This window comes from Epargyreus clarus, unplaced genomic scaffold (assembly GCF_041222505.1).
Source record: "Epargyreus clarus isolate Ecla_fem2 unplaced genomic scaffold, WU_Ecla_fem_2.2 ptg000032l, whole genome shotgun sequence".
Classification (NCBI taxonomy): Eukaryota; Metazoa; Arthropoda; class Insecta; order Lepidoptera; family Hesperiidae; genus Epargyreus; species Epargyreus clarus.
In genome coordinates, this window is record NW_027332237.1 from 4759771 (window position 1) to 4774710 (window position 14940).

The 14940-nt window shown below is 34.9% G+C and overlaps 1 protein-coding gene across 2 annotated transcripts in view; it reads right to left on the reverse strand.

Annotated features, from left to right (window-relative positions):
* Positions 1-14940, reverse strand: part of LOC140755042 (uncharacterized) — a 110520-nt gene that overhangs the window by 61587 nt on the left and 33993 nt on the right. The window contains exon 1 of one of the 2 annotated variants that reach the window (XM_073090221.1): positions 6121-6278. The exons of the other annotated variant lie outside the window; for it this stretch is intronic. The gene's annotated coding sequence lies outside the window, so the exon portion shown is untranslated. Of the gene's footprint in view, positions 1-6120; positions 6279-14940 lie in introns of those variants that run through there. 2 annotated transcript variants of the gene reach the window in all.

Here is a 14940-nt window from a genome sequence, read left to right on the forward strand (position 1 = left end):
AACTAGTTTTTAAAAACAATAGCGTTGTCCGGCAAGTGGATTGTGGTAGTTTTGGGTTTTCACAGTATTGTACTTTTCATTTTGGCTGCAGCTGTTTTTTACCCACTGCTAGGCATGGATCTTATCCGAAATTGGAATAGGTCTATTGCGTCACACTACTACAATGGTGATTGGTAAAGAGAGGTACAGTTTAGTGGTCGATCCGTTTTTTTTTATATAATATAAGAGTAGCAGACGAGCATGCAGTCCACCTGATGGTAATTGGCTACTGCCGCCCATGGACATCTGTAATCAACCCCAGATAGGATTAGATATTCCTACCTAAGGTCGGCCACAGATGCGCCGCTACACCTGACGACTAAGCTGGAACGCCTCGGAAAACTCTGTCTCCCTTACCACACCCTTCAAACCGGAACACAGCAGCGCCTAACACTGCTGTTATTAGGTAGAAATAGGTGTGGCGGTGATGCCGCCGGAGTCGAACCACAAAAGGTTCTACCACCTTTTAATATTTTCAAACAGCACAAACGATCCTTAAGTTACCTCTATTGCTTTATATTATTTCGTTATTAATATTATAAGATTAATTTTTAAATTTTAAAGTTTAACTTATGTAATACTGTGGTAATTGACTATATGTGGGGTCGCGCGACGGCGCGACGACGTCGCTTCTACTTGCTTATTATGAAAGTAGTTAAGCTTCGTCCGTGTCTCGCGTCACTTCTATCTGGTTTCTGCTTAAGAAATAATTAAATAGAGTTTCTTTTACATGAAATTGTTTTTTATAATACATAATTTTCCTAATTTCTCTATGGTACAGTAGGTATACAATGTATACCGTTCACTGTATAATTATTGTAAGTATATCCGAGTGTATCAAGAAACATAATTATACCTGATTATCTCGAACTAGTGTAATGAGACTAATAATACACGTACCACCACATAATAAGCTAAAACAACCCTAACATTAGATCTGTTTGGTGTAATACCAGAAAGTTGAGCACTTCCAGTATTACTAACCACGCTACTACGCAGCAGTGACTACTTAGTATAAGATGGACTGCGCACCTATTTTTATTTTTTTATAATATAGGAGTAGCAGACGAACATGCAGACCTGATGGTAAGTGGCTACTTTCTCTCATGGACATCTGTAATCAGCCCCAGATAGGATTAGATATTCCTACCTGAGGTCGGTCATGACGCGCCGCTACCCCTGAGGACTAAGCTGGAACGTCTCGAAAAAGTATATCTCCTCTACCACACCCTTCAAACCAGAACACAGCAGCGCTTAACGTTGCTCTTATGAGGCAGATATAGGTGTGGCGGTGGTGCCGCCGGAGTCGAACCACAAAGGGGTCTACCACCTTCAAAATCACCTATTTTCTATTTTCATTACATAGTTAAGAAGTTTAATAAGATTTTCAAAAAATCAACTCATTCGTATAAACACTTCATTTACCGCACATACAATCATACAACATACTCTAAAATAGAAATCAATTTACTAGTGTCGTTGTGATCGTCAAGTGGAAGATGTGGTTTTGAACAAGATAATGATTCATCATAAACATCTCGCTTAGTTTCAAATTATTGGTAGTTCTTATTATACCTCATATAAGGGACTGTCCGCGAATATTACCCATTGAGAGCGAAGAAAAAATATTTTATCTTAAATTAACTGAAACTAAACTATAAGAATTGATGATGTTTTACAAAAATAGTTATGTATGAGAAAATGTACTCTTGTTACTATTTAAAATAAATTATCACTTATTATAATGGTGGAGAAAAACATTGCCAGGAAAGCTACACGCCTAAGTATTCTTGAAAATATTTTTTAGGTATAAGAAGTCTACCAATTCGTCCTTGGTCAACACGGTAGACAATACCCAAATCTTCTCACTTTGAGAGGAGACCCGTGCCCAGCTATAAGACAGTTATAATTTAAATTTACTCTCCAGACATTTAAGATTAAAAAGATACGCAGTTATGTAATTTCGAATGTAAAATACCTTTGTTGTATTATATTGGCATTGTAGTTTCAAGTTAACCGCATTAAAGTTTATTTTTAGCTTGAAGGAACTCTCAATTTATTTATCTAGTTAAAACAGAAAACAATCTTTCGGAATGTACTTTCCCGCATACAAGTGTCTGACGTGCGTTAAACGTTCAGGAAAATGCTTAACCAGTATGTATTAACGATATTACGATAATAGATCTCTTTTGCGTAGGTATTGACCTTTTTATTGTTATTTACTGATACTAACTGGATGTGTTGACAGGTATAAATATAATAAGGGTGATGACCTGCATCACACCGGTTTGAAACGCAGTGGGTTCGGCTTCGATTCCCGGCTAGACAGATATCAAATTAATAATGAATTTAGAGTCATATTTTAAGGATGCGTGGTTGTGTATTCTTCTTTGTGTGTGTCTACGGCACCAAAATATACTGGTGTGGGTATTTTTTTTTTTAAATAATATAAGAGTAGCAGACTAGCATGCAGTCCACCTGATGGTAAGTGGCTACTGCCGCCCATGGACATATGTAATAAACCCCAGATAGGATTAGATATTCCTACCTGAGGTCGGCCACAGATGCGCCGCTACCCCTGAGGACTAAGCTGGAATGCCTCGGAAAAGTCTTTCTCCCTTACCACACCCTTCAAACCGGAACACAGCAGCGCCTAACACTGCTGTTATTAGGTAGAAACAGGTGTGGCGGTGGTGCCGCCGGAGTCGAACCACAAAGGGTTCTACCACCTTCAAAATTACGATGTAAATGTAAAAATCGTTACTATCGTTAAAAAAAAATATCTGTGTGTGTGGCAGGAGAAGAATCAATATCCATCGGTGTGAAAGAAGAATAGTGCAATATTTTAGTCTTACATAAACTACTAACAAATTTAAGCTACTAATTTATAAAGTACTAGCTGACCCGGCAAACTTTGTACCGCCTCAAAATCTATTGATCAAATATATTTCATACTAGTTTTTGCCCGCGGCTTCGCCCGCGTTTAAAAGAAAATAATACAACATACTAACATTCATAAAACTAAATTCGTGCCTTCAACTTTACTAAAGATCAGCACTTGATCAAATACATAGTTTACGATTAAATCCTTACTAATATCAATTAAATTAATCGATGTTTTGGGTCCAAAAGATCGATTCTCCGATTAATCGATCTTAGATCGCCATCCCTAATTCCCGTGGGATTTCTGGGATAAAAAGTATCCTATGTCCTTTCTCGAGTCTCAGACTATCTTTATACAAAATTTCATTAAAATCGGTTCAATGATTTAGGCATGAAGAAGAGACAACCAGACAGACAGACAGACAGACAGAGTTACTTTCGGATTTATAATATTAGTAAGGATAAAATATAGCCTATGTTACTCGTGGATAATGTAGCTTTCGAATGGTAAAATAATTTTTAAAATCGGTCCAATAGTTTTTGAGCCTATTCATTACAATCAAACAAACAAACAAAGTTTTCCTCTTTATAACATTAGTATAGACTAAATGAACAAATAAATCAAATCAAGTAAGAAGAACTGAAGATAACTAACAAATGTTTCATGTATTCCCTTATTCTAACCCATATAGCATAATATATAAAATTATATAAAATATGTAAAATGTTGAATAATTGCTGGTGAATTTGATAAACCCCTATAGTTATATTATGCCACATAGAGAGTAAGATACATTTTGATAAATTTGAATCAAGATGAAAACGTCAATATCGATTATGTTATCAGTTACATTGACATTATCGAATCTTACGATAAAGTGGTGATATTCTAATACGAAGGGTATACCAACACGAATTCTAATCTCGATACATTATCTCGTTTGCTCTTAAACAATGAAAAGTAACTAAATAATAGTTCAAAAAAATAAAAAAAAAACACGCTTTTATTGCTAATCGAATTAAAAAACTAGAAAATATTTTTTAATGACAAAGAGTTTAACAGTAGAGTTTCAATTCAGGATAAAAAGCGTGGTAGTCCACCGCGCTGGCCAAGTGCGTATTGGTAGACTTCGCATACTTTTGAGTTTTTTTTTAATATAAATCTCTCAGGTACAAGTTATCTAATTATAAAAAATATAAAATTACATAATTAACACTTAGTTTATAAATATGGCGTACATGTGAAAGTGTGACGTCACTAGTAGGTTTTTGAATCTGATATTCCACCGCAGAATAATAAAATACCTACAAAAAAGCAAAGCAATAAGCGGCGATATTTTACTAATATTAGCTTGTAATGAATGTAAAGAATGTGTGTACTTAAAACAAAGTCCGGTCAAGGACTTATGGACCGAATAGCTTAGAGTTGGGCAATACACAACCGGCTTGACATTTGGTTACTTGTGATTAGGTCCGTATTTTTAAGGTCCAGTAATATTTGATATATCGTTTGTAAATCTGCTCTTATTTTAGAAATAGACTGGACTGGGCACTATGCCGCAAGTGGGAATTTTAAACGACGTCTTTATTTTATAAGTATTATTTATTATTTACTATTACTTTTAGTTAATTTTAATTTAGTACTATTAGTATAGTATTTTTATTATTATTGTATTATTTGATGTTAAATAAAGATCCACATGTATTAGAAGTAATAGTTATATTATAAGCATTATAATTATTTATTAGTAATATTAGAAGGTAATTCCTAGTCATAATTCAAGTTTATATAAAAGCGGTTTGTTTTTTTACAATATAGAAGTAGCAAATGAGCATGCAGTCCACCTGATGGTAAGTAGCTACTGACGCCCATGGACATCCGTAATCAATCCCAGATAGGATTAGATATTCCTACTAGAGGTCGGCCGCAGGTGCGCCGCTACCCCTGAGGGCTAAGTTGGAACGCCTCGAATAAGTATGTCTCCCTTACCACACCCGTCAAACCGGAACACAGCAGCGCTTAACACTGCTGTTATGAGGCAGAAATAGGTGTGGTGGTTGTGCCGCCGGAGTCGAACCATAAAGGGTTCTACCACATTCAAAATTATTTCTATTGTTAAATAGATTCCCCTTTGTATAAGAAGTACCTAATAGTATCTAATATTATAAGTCATAAATATTTATTTATTATTATTTAAGTCTGGCTAAATACTTTTTAAAATAGATAATAGAATAAAAGATCAGATTGACTATTGCATAAAATAATTATTTTTTTACTACTAAGACTTTCACTTGGAATTTCAAATTGTAACATTAAGCAGTCTTCAACATTTAGCAGACGCATGTTACACTTTCATAATAATATGAGTATACTACCTTGTGCGCGACTTTTTCTACATATTTCAACGTTTTTACTAAGTTAGAATATTTTTAATAAATAAGTAGGTACGTATTTACTATTTACCTACTTATTTATTAAAAGTATTCTAAGTTGTAGGAGTATGTTAATTAGATTTTTTGTAATTTTAAAAATTTGTTATGATTTAGTGTTATCTTTTCTTTGTAAGTACCTATGTATGATTTATTTCTTTTTTATTTATACGCATGATCAACGGTAAATTTTGTACATGTAAATGTGAATAGCAATTAATGAAAAATTATCCTTTAAAGTTCAACAAAAACAGACGAATACCATTTTTTTTTTGTATAACACATAATATCATTTTTTAATGATATTAGCCGCACACTCTGTAAAACATGTTATTATAATATGAGGTAATATGCAAATATGGACAGTCATAAGCGGGTGAGAGTGATTTTTAATGATGGCAAGAGGCGGTTTTTTTAATTGACATACGAAAACATTTTTTTTAATATGATATCATCATAGTAGAATGTTATAAATATAATTAAAGTATTTGATTTGGTCTTTGACTAATTTAAAATAAATTTTAATATTTATATGGTGATATTGTATGCGTTTGGAATTAAAAAACACATAGTTTTTATTAAATTATTAATATCAATATATTATTAAAATAAAATAAAAGTAAATTAAATATATTTATTAAAATAAATAAAAACTTGTAAATAATAAAAAATATAAAGTAAAAAAAAGTATAAGTTAAAAAATGAAAACAATTTTTAAAATAAAAGGCTGAGAAAATTAAAATATTAAAAAATAAAAAAAATACTCACATAAAAAAATAAAAAAAACGCAAAACCAAATTCCCTTGCACTTGTCACTTTTGCACAGATTAAAAACAAAACGGAATAAAACTATCACAGGTAAAAAATGTTCATGATATACATTTATTTATTTTGAAATTTCGCAGACCGTGTCCGCTGATGGCCGCGGATAGCCGGTAAATGGCAAAGCAGCCTCCGTATCGCGGTATCAATGGCGCGGATGCGTATTGAACCGAGAGCTGAATGTGCGAAATATATCTTTTTTTTATAATATAGGAATCACAAACGAGCATGCAGTCCACCTGATGGTAAGTGGCTATTTCCGTCCATAGATCGTTATAAACCTCGGATTCCTACCTGAGGTCGGCCTCTGAGGACTAAGCTGGAACGCCTCGAAGAAGTATCTCCCTAACCTCACCGACATAATATATTTTTGTCCCAAAACAATTTACTTCAATATTATTTTAACGTAAAAATAATTAGAAAAATATATGTTATATGAGAGATAATATATGTGTATTTTATTGATCGTGATAGAAGATTTAGTCCTTAATATAGGAATTTTATGACAATCACAAATTATACCTCTCGTACGTTTTCATATCTCGGCTTGGTTTTTTATATTTTCCAGGCTGTAAATTTCAGATTGAAATAGTTATGTGATATGTTATAAAGGAATTAAACTAAACCATTACTTGGAAGATATAATGCAGATCATAATTTAATCCTCCTACTTCGATACCAGGAGAAAATGAGTTGATACCAGTGATTGGCCGTTTTAAGATTGAACATAAATATAATGGTATAATATTTTTAAATGACAATTAAGAAAATCTTGTATTCCAAAAATAAATATACATATAAATATATCACGTAACTTGGCTCTCGTTCTACAAAGCACCGCACGTAGAGCCGACCTTGAGCGAGAAAGGTGATGTACAAGTGATTTCGCATGGAACGGCGCTCGAACCTAGTTCTGCACTAATTTGAAACGTTATTTACACGTTTTAAGTAATTATGACATGAAATGTGCACGTTTATATGTTCAGATGTGTGATAGCCTAGTGGTTAAGAAACTCGCCCTCTCGATCGAGGGGTCCGAGGTTCAAATCCCAGCCTCTAATTTTTCAAAATTATGTGCGTATTAGAAATAAATTATCACTTGCTAAACGATGAAGGAAAACATCGTGAGGAAACCTGCATACCTGAGGGATTTATTAAAAAAAAATCTCAAAGGTATGTGAAGTCTACCAATACGCACTTGGCCGGCGCGGTGGACTATGGCCTAATCCTTCTCATTATGAGAGGAGACCCTTGCCCAGCAGTGGGACAGTAATGGGTTGTTGATGATGATGATATGTTCAGAATCTAACGTGCAAAGTAATATGATAGGAACGCATCAGTGGTCTCAACCTCAGTTAGACTTTGTGTTACATATGAAGCAACTATCTTAGTCTTAAGATTTTTAAACGCATCTGATTGTCTTCAGGTAGCATCCTTGTTTGTGATTACAGGTGTCCATAGGCGCTAGAGATCATTTAACATCAGTTGGACTGCAAGCTCGTTTGCTTTCAAAAGGCAGTCGAAGATCTTCATCACAGTTTTAACGTAAATTATTATTTGGAAATTTTAGAAAATTTTAAATGTGAACAAGACATTAGGTAACCGAAATTTAATAATAATAATAATTTAATAATATATCAAATTGTGGAATTGTGGAATGTGGAGGGTTGGATACCATTATAAAAGGCATGCCTTTGGTTGACAGCGTCACTAAACGATTAACCGTCGTAGAGTCAAATTACCCTGATGATGCTCCGTTTTGAAGCGAAACACATGTTGGTGATGGTATGTATGGTGGTGTATATTTTTAATATTTTGCATCTGCACGCATCCTTTGAGGGAGGGAGGGTTTTACATTTTACATGGTTTAAAATATATACCATCATACATATTTGTAACGGATTGTTGCGAAGTAGTTTTAATCTTAACTTATTAATAATGTCTGCTAAAATAGTCTAATTTCGATCTTCAACTACATCAATCGTTCATCGCTATTGCTCTATCTTTATTTCTTCTCTATTTACAAGTGTTTTAAAGTTACTTACACGTTATAATTAGGATAGAAGTGATTTTGCCGGTAAAAAATATGTACGAATAAAACAATTATTTGACCTTTAAAACCCTGCTAGAGGCAACGAAGCGTAAAACTTACTTTTATTAGTTCTATAAATAACTTGAAGTGATGGAAATAGAAATGAATAAAATGAATAAAAATGGTGTTAGATTCTACTAAATACCTTCGTTTCAACTCATTTATTGCTATCAATAGTTTACAGAAGAAACGCCTGGGTTATTATAACAATTTTTAGATTTAACAAAAATTAAGCTTCTTGTAAAATAGAAAACCTTCATACTCAAAATAGATGTAATATAATGACCATTATAATATTTGTAAACGGCGCTTTTGACTGCGCTGAGGAGTAATCTGGAACGCCTCGGTAAAGTATGCCCCCTTACCACACCCTTCAAACCAGAACACAGCAGCGTTTAACATTGCTATATGATAAAATAGGTGTGGCGGTGGTGCTGCCGGAGCCGAACCACAAAGGGTTATCGAGCCAATAGGGTTAAAGGGTTTGTCCCTGTAGTTTCGGGACGGTATCCCCTGCCTGTCGTAAGAGGCGACTTACCTTCAATCAATAATATTTTATTTTCCATAATCTTTAAAGTACAATAAATTGAATAAAAGCTCTATAATAATATAAGGAAAACAACAGACATAATTTCTGGTGACATATCGCAATATAATAAAAGAAGATAATAATATTATGTAGATTTTGTAACCGGGAATTTTGTGATAATTATTAATAGTTTTTGCGTCATGGGGATTTTGGAACGAGTAATAAAAAAACGATGTAGGCCCCATTTGGCGCTGACATATGTTTTTGTTTTTTTTTTATGAACATGGTTACAAAAATAGACAAACATAATGTATCATCCATTACTGTCCCAATGGGTTTCCACTTAGAGTGAATTATGGTGGTTACAAAGATTAAGAATCATAACGATACATGCCATGCCCAGCAGTGGGATGGTAATGTCAACCCATTACCATCCCACTGCTGGGCATGGGTCTCATAATGAGAGGGAGGGACCATAGTCCACCGCATTGGCTAAGTGCGAACTTCATACACCTTTAAGTACTTTATGAAGAACTCTTAGACATATCGGTTTACTCACAATGTTTCCTTTCACCGTTTAAGCAAGCGAACAACCATTTATATATTGTAAGTACCACTGACCACTAGCGCCCGTTAATAATAATCAATCTATCCTTTATATTCCTTACCAATGAACAATATTTAAAAAATACTGTCAAATTTCGGTCTTGGGTAGGTAAAAATTTGTCTATTTACATACATACAAACATTACATTTCATTTTGCGTTTGTACATTTTGCATTTTGTACATTTTACGATTTGTCCTTTTTGAGAGCGGTGCTCATTTCGCGTTTTGTTCATTATGCTCCGAAGCGAAAATTCGTCTATTTGCAGATTCATTTTATTCGTAACTATTTTTAATTAAAACATAAAATATACATTTCTTTTGTGTGTTACAAAACATTAAACGTAACACACGATAAGAATATCAATTCATACCTAACCCTTCCGATTTGAAGTGGGTAATTTCTTATGACCGAATATTTTGATATATTATGAGGAGTTATCTATAGATACACGTATAGATATGATAACCTTTTATTGTAACATTCTACCGACTTTGGGTTATACCAACTACATATCTATGTATTAAAATAAATTTACATGTCTGTTTGTTGTAAATAATAAACGCTTTCTACACGCTTTCTACACTCACAGCCCCACACTAGGATTCCCTGTGTCGTGGGTAACATGGACACACGCATAGACAAATACACAAACACCCAGACCCAGAAACAGAAATCTAAATTCATCATTTAGATATCTGTCTGACCGGGGATCGAACCCGGGACCCTTTGCGCGTCAGACCGGTATGGTGGCCGCTCCGCCACGCGGGTCGTCAAATGTATGTCATAATGTTGTAAACATCTATGTTATAGTAACAATGACCCCGTATTTTCACATTTGAAACTTCCGAGAATGCTACATTATTTTTTATATTAATCAGGTAGCAATCGAAAATATGTCCACATGATGATGAGTGGCTACTGCCGCCTATGTATTATCTGTAATCAATCCCAGATAACACTCAGTCCCACCTGAAATCGGTGACAGATGCGTTGCTCCTGTGGCCTAAGCTGAAACGCCTTGGATGATAATGTCTCCCTTACCACACCGCAATACAGTAGCGCTTAACACTGCTGTTGGTAGCCAGATATAAGTTAGGCGTTGATTCCTCCAGAGCCACAAAGTGTTCTAGTACCTTCACACATAAACACCTTATAAAATTTGATCATATGAAGGAAGAAATTATATAATTCTTTGCCGTACATGATAAAAACAGAGTGCGTGTATTTTATGATCTACGCGTAAAAAGTGAAACTATTACAAAACAAAAAAAATATATTATGAAATGAATGGTACATATCAAATTATATCGTATTCGTCTTGTATCGTATCGTATCAATATATATAAATAGATAATAATCCAACATGTTTATCGTAACGTTGTAGCGTAACCGTTTCAAAAATCATTTCACATTTTACTTTTCACAGCGCGTCTAAATAAAAGTGTATCTACAAAAATAAGAACAGAAACATTTAACACAGCTACTGACACTGTTCTTGAGTTATCTTTATTGTCGCTTGTTTTACTACAGTTAGGTCTTAAAACTCGTCATAAACACTAGAACACTTTATGGTCTAGCTAAACGAATAAATATCTTACTTGCGTATGTAAATATGTCGTTTACATTATAAAGAACGTTTACATTGACATCACATTTATATTGACAGATCGTAAAATATGTTTAAAATGTTTTCTGAAACCTAAATAAATAAACGTGTACCTACCATTTTTAAAGATATTTAAATATTAAACGAGCCTGCAGTCCATCTGATGGTTTAGACAACTGCCACTCCTAGACATCTATAGTCAATCCCAGATAGAATTTGCATTCCACTTAAACTTTGCCACAGATGCGTTGCTACGGCGTCTCCTGGCTGTCGTGAGAGACGACTAAATGGGGGATCCTTTGGGGGCTGCAAGATTGGGAGCTCCAACCACCCAGCCAGTGACCCCGGGATGTGGTCGCATAGCATCATGCACACTTGACAGTATGGCGAGCGTCACGCTCACCTGGGCGGTGCTGGATGGGCAACGCGCTAAGAGGACTCCGATTGCGATCCTTTTGAGATCCCGGAGTCATTTACGCAGCGCCGGGGTAGGCTACCAAAGGAATTTAATGCAGTGAGACTCCTACATAACCGCTGTACCGCTTCCACAGTACCGGGTACCTCTTGAAATTTACAAAAAAATATGGAGTACGGAAGCGGAATTACATTTTCTCATATTTGTAATAAGTCGTCACATAGGAAGTATAACACAAGAAGTGCTCCTACGCCTTCTAATACTGTAAAATCCCTAGTAACGGATTTAGTAATGCTTACCATTGAGTCATGTTATTGTCATCAACTGATTAATGATCTGTGAAATTAATAACTCAGTACCTTTATGACACATCAATGTACTTTATTACACCACACCAATAAATAGACAATATTACAAAATCTAAAAAGAATGATAGTATCATTGGATATTGACGTCAATTTATATATAGTGAATGGAAAAATACTTGGAGTAACAGAGACGTCCCATCGAAATTGTTATAACCATTCCCAAAAATAACAATTTTAGGCTACTGTATCTCATTTAGTTTTCAGTATTTGTTCTAATTCTCTCTACATTCAGATTATGTGACACTTAAGATACTGGACCTAGGACTGCAATCTAATTTCAATTGCCTGACCCAAGATCGAACCTGGAAGTCCTGGAACTTTGTCTCTATGTGTAACTGACGGTCAATATAAAAGCTCAAATAACAACAACTTAAACACAGTTATTCTAAAATCACAATGAGATCCTTAAATTTGTAGGTTTGACTTTAACAGAATCACTATATTTTTCATTTAAAAAAATTACATAAGAAAAATATTATAATAGATTTGTTTTAACTTATAGTAATTTGGTAATCAATGAGATAATCCGCGTGACCAAAACAAAGGACCTTGCGAAGATTTGAATGCAGCAATGACATTAGCATTGTGACTTCGACGGATCTCCGGCCAGAGAAGCCTGTGGTCCACTTGAAGCGATACTATAGCACCGTTAAAGCTATTAAGTTATGTAACTTATCTCAAACTGTGACACGAAAGTACAAGCAAATGATTTTGATTGGTGTAAATGATTTTTGTTTTGTATAAGCTAGTACAAATACACGGTACTCTTGACGTTGAATGGCCTTTGTACACATCACAGTTATCAACTCTACATAGTACATAAGCTATTTTACTCTGGTATGGTAACTGCTGCCTCATATAGTTGCGAATACATCGTAATGTTTTATTACCTCAATGAGATAAATTACTTAAAACAACATTAATCCTTACTAATATTATAAATCCGAAAGTAACTCTGTCTTTCTGTCTGTCTGTCTGGTTGTCTCTTCTTCACGCCCAAACCACTGAACCGATTTTAATGAAAAAAATGATTTTAAGGCAAAATTTTGTAATAATAATCATCAGTTACACATAAGTTGAACTACAAAGATTTTTTAAAAACGTTGCTACTGCTCTGAGAAATAGGCAGGCAGGCATTTATCTTAGTGCTAAGCTACCAAATGAACTATAAAAAATAAGTTTATTTTTATATTTGAGCCTAACGATAAAGCAGACGTGCTACCTGATGGAAAGTAGTCAACGTCGCCTATGAACATTTGCAACACCAGAGGAGTCGCCAATGCATCGCCGGCTTTGGAGGAGAGCTCTTTTTGCATCTTTTTCGAAGAGCTCCATGTCATAGCGCTCTGGGAATACCTCAGGAGGAAGTTCATTCATCCACATCTTGCACGTTCGTGGCAAGAACGTCCATGCAAACCGAACCGTGGAGGACCGCCACGGGTTCAATTAGTGTGGATGGAACTTCATCCTTCGGCGAGTGGTGCCATGGAGGAATGGTGACGTAGGCACCAGGTCAAATAGTTATAGTAAAAAGCTATAAAAAAGCTACCATATAAACTTCAAAGCTATATTTAAGATACATTACTGTGAATAGGCCCTTATACATTGATTGACCAATCGTCTGTAAATAAATGCGCATAGCGTAATATTATGTGATCGTTTTCCGTCAGTGATTGACTTCGTTAGGCCTTGATTCCCCAGATGCTCAAGACAATCACTTGAAAATCATATCTTTGGTTCAAAGTAACGCGACTTGATCTAGAAACGATTTAAAAGTAGCGAGGTCTATGTATCTATATATCTATAAGCATTGATAGTCTAGTGGTTAAGAAACTCGGACTCTAGATCGTGCGGTCCAAGGTTCAAATCCCAGGCGCGCACTTCTGATTTTTCAAAATTATGTGCGTATTAGAAATTAATTATCATTTGCTTAAACGGTGAAGGAAAACATCGTGAGGAAACCTGCATACCTGAGAGATTTATAAAAAAAATCTCAAAGGTATGTGATGTCTACCAATACACACTTCGCCAGCGCGGTGGACTATGGCCTAATCCTTCTCATTATGAGAGGAGACCCGTGCCCAGCAGTGGGACAGTAATGGGTTGATGATGAATGAATGATGGTTGATGATGAACTTTTATCCTAAGCACTATTCCATAGTTGCAATTTCCATTGTTTCTTTAATGAGACATGAATCTGGCAAATTAATTAAATTGTAATAAACAGCTTAAGTTCGAACGATACCTTATAAGAAGCTAACATAAAGCGCTAGTCCGTGATTTGCCGATGTCATTCTAATTGTTTGATTGTTACATAAATTAGATCTAGAGTGGGAATAGCATTTACATAAAATGTTCTTACGACACCACAATTAACGATTGCTAACTAAACTAAAACTAGCAACTAGCTTAATGGCCTTCCATACCGGAGGTCCGGGTTCGAACCCGATATTTTATTGAGGTTACGTTGGCTGTTCTTTTTAAGCAGCGGAAGGTAATGTTTTTGAGTGTATGCATGTAATGTCCCACGTTTTGGTCTATGAAAGACGGATTTTGGTCTATGAAGTATAAATGGATTCGTCAAAATACTCCTTCTACACAGTGACATAGGCAAAATTACTTAAAATATTAGATGATTATTTTTTAAATAAAGAATCTAATATTTATTTCGGTTCTTATAATGAGTGCTAGTAACGACTTATTCCTGGGTAGAGGTCCCTACAGATTAGGTCTAAATTCAATTTGGTTCTCACCTCACTTTGGGGAGACATAAAGCATAGATACTCCACCGCCCTACTTCAATGCAGATTTTCTTTAAGTTTATTTAATAATGGACGGCAATATCATTTGATAAATTACATACCTACGAAAAAAATTTACGCTAAATTTTAAAAATCAAAAAGGTACTTGTCCGACATGTTATTAACTAACTGCCTAGTCTTTTCATTGTAAACGAATCCCGCCCAGCTCGTGGAATAGTAACAATTCTATGATGATACATGGGAAACCCTTATATTCCATGTTTCACACAATATTATATTCTCATTAGTTCGCAGTTACTTGCCAGCATCCGTTCTTTGTGGTCGTAGTGCGGTTTGCATGCACCTGAGGATGACCTTGACCTCCTAATATGTATACTTCTATATGA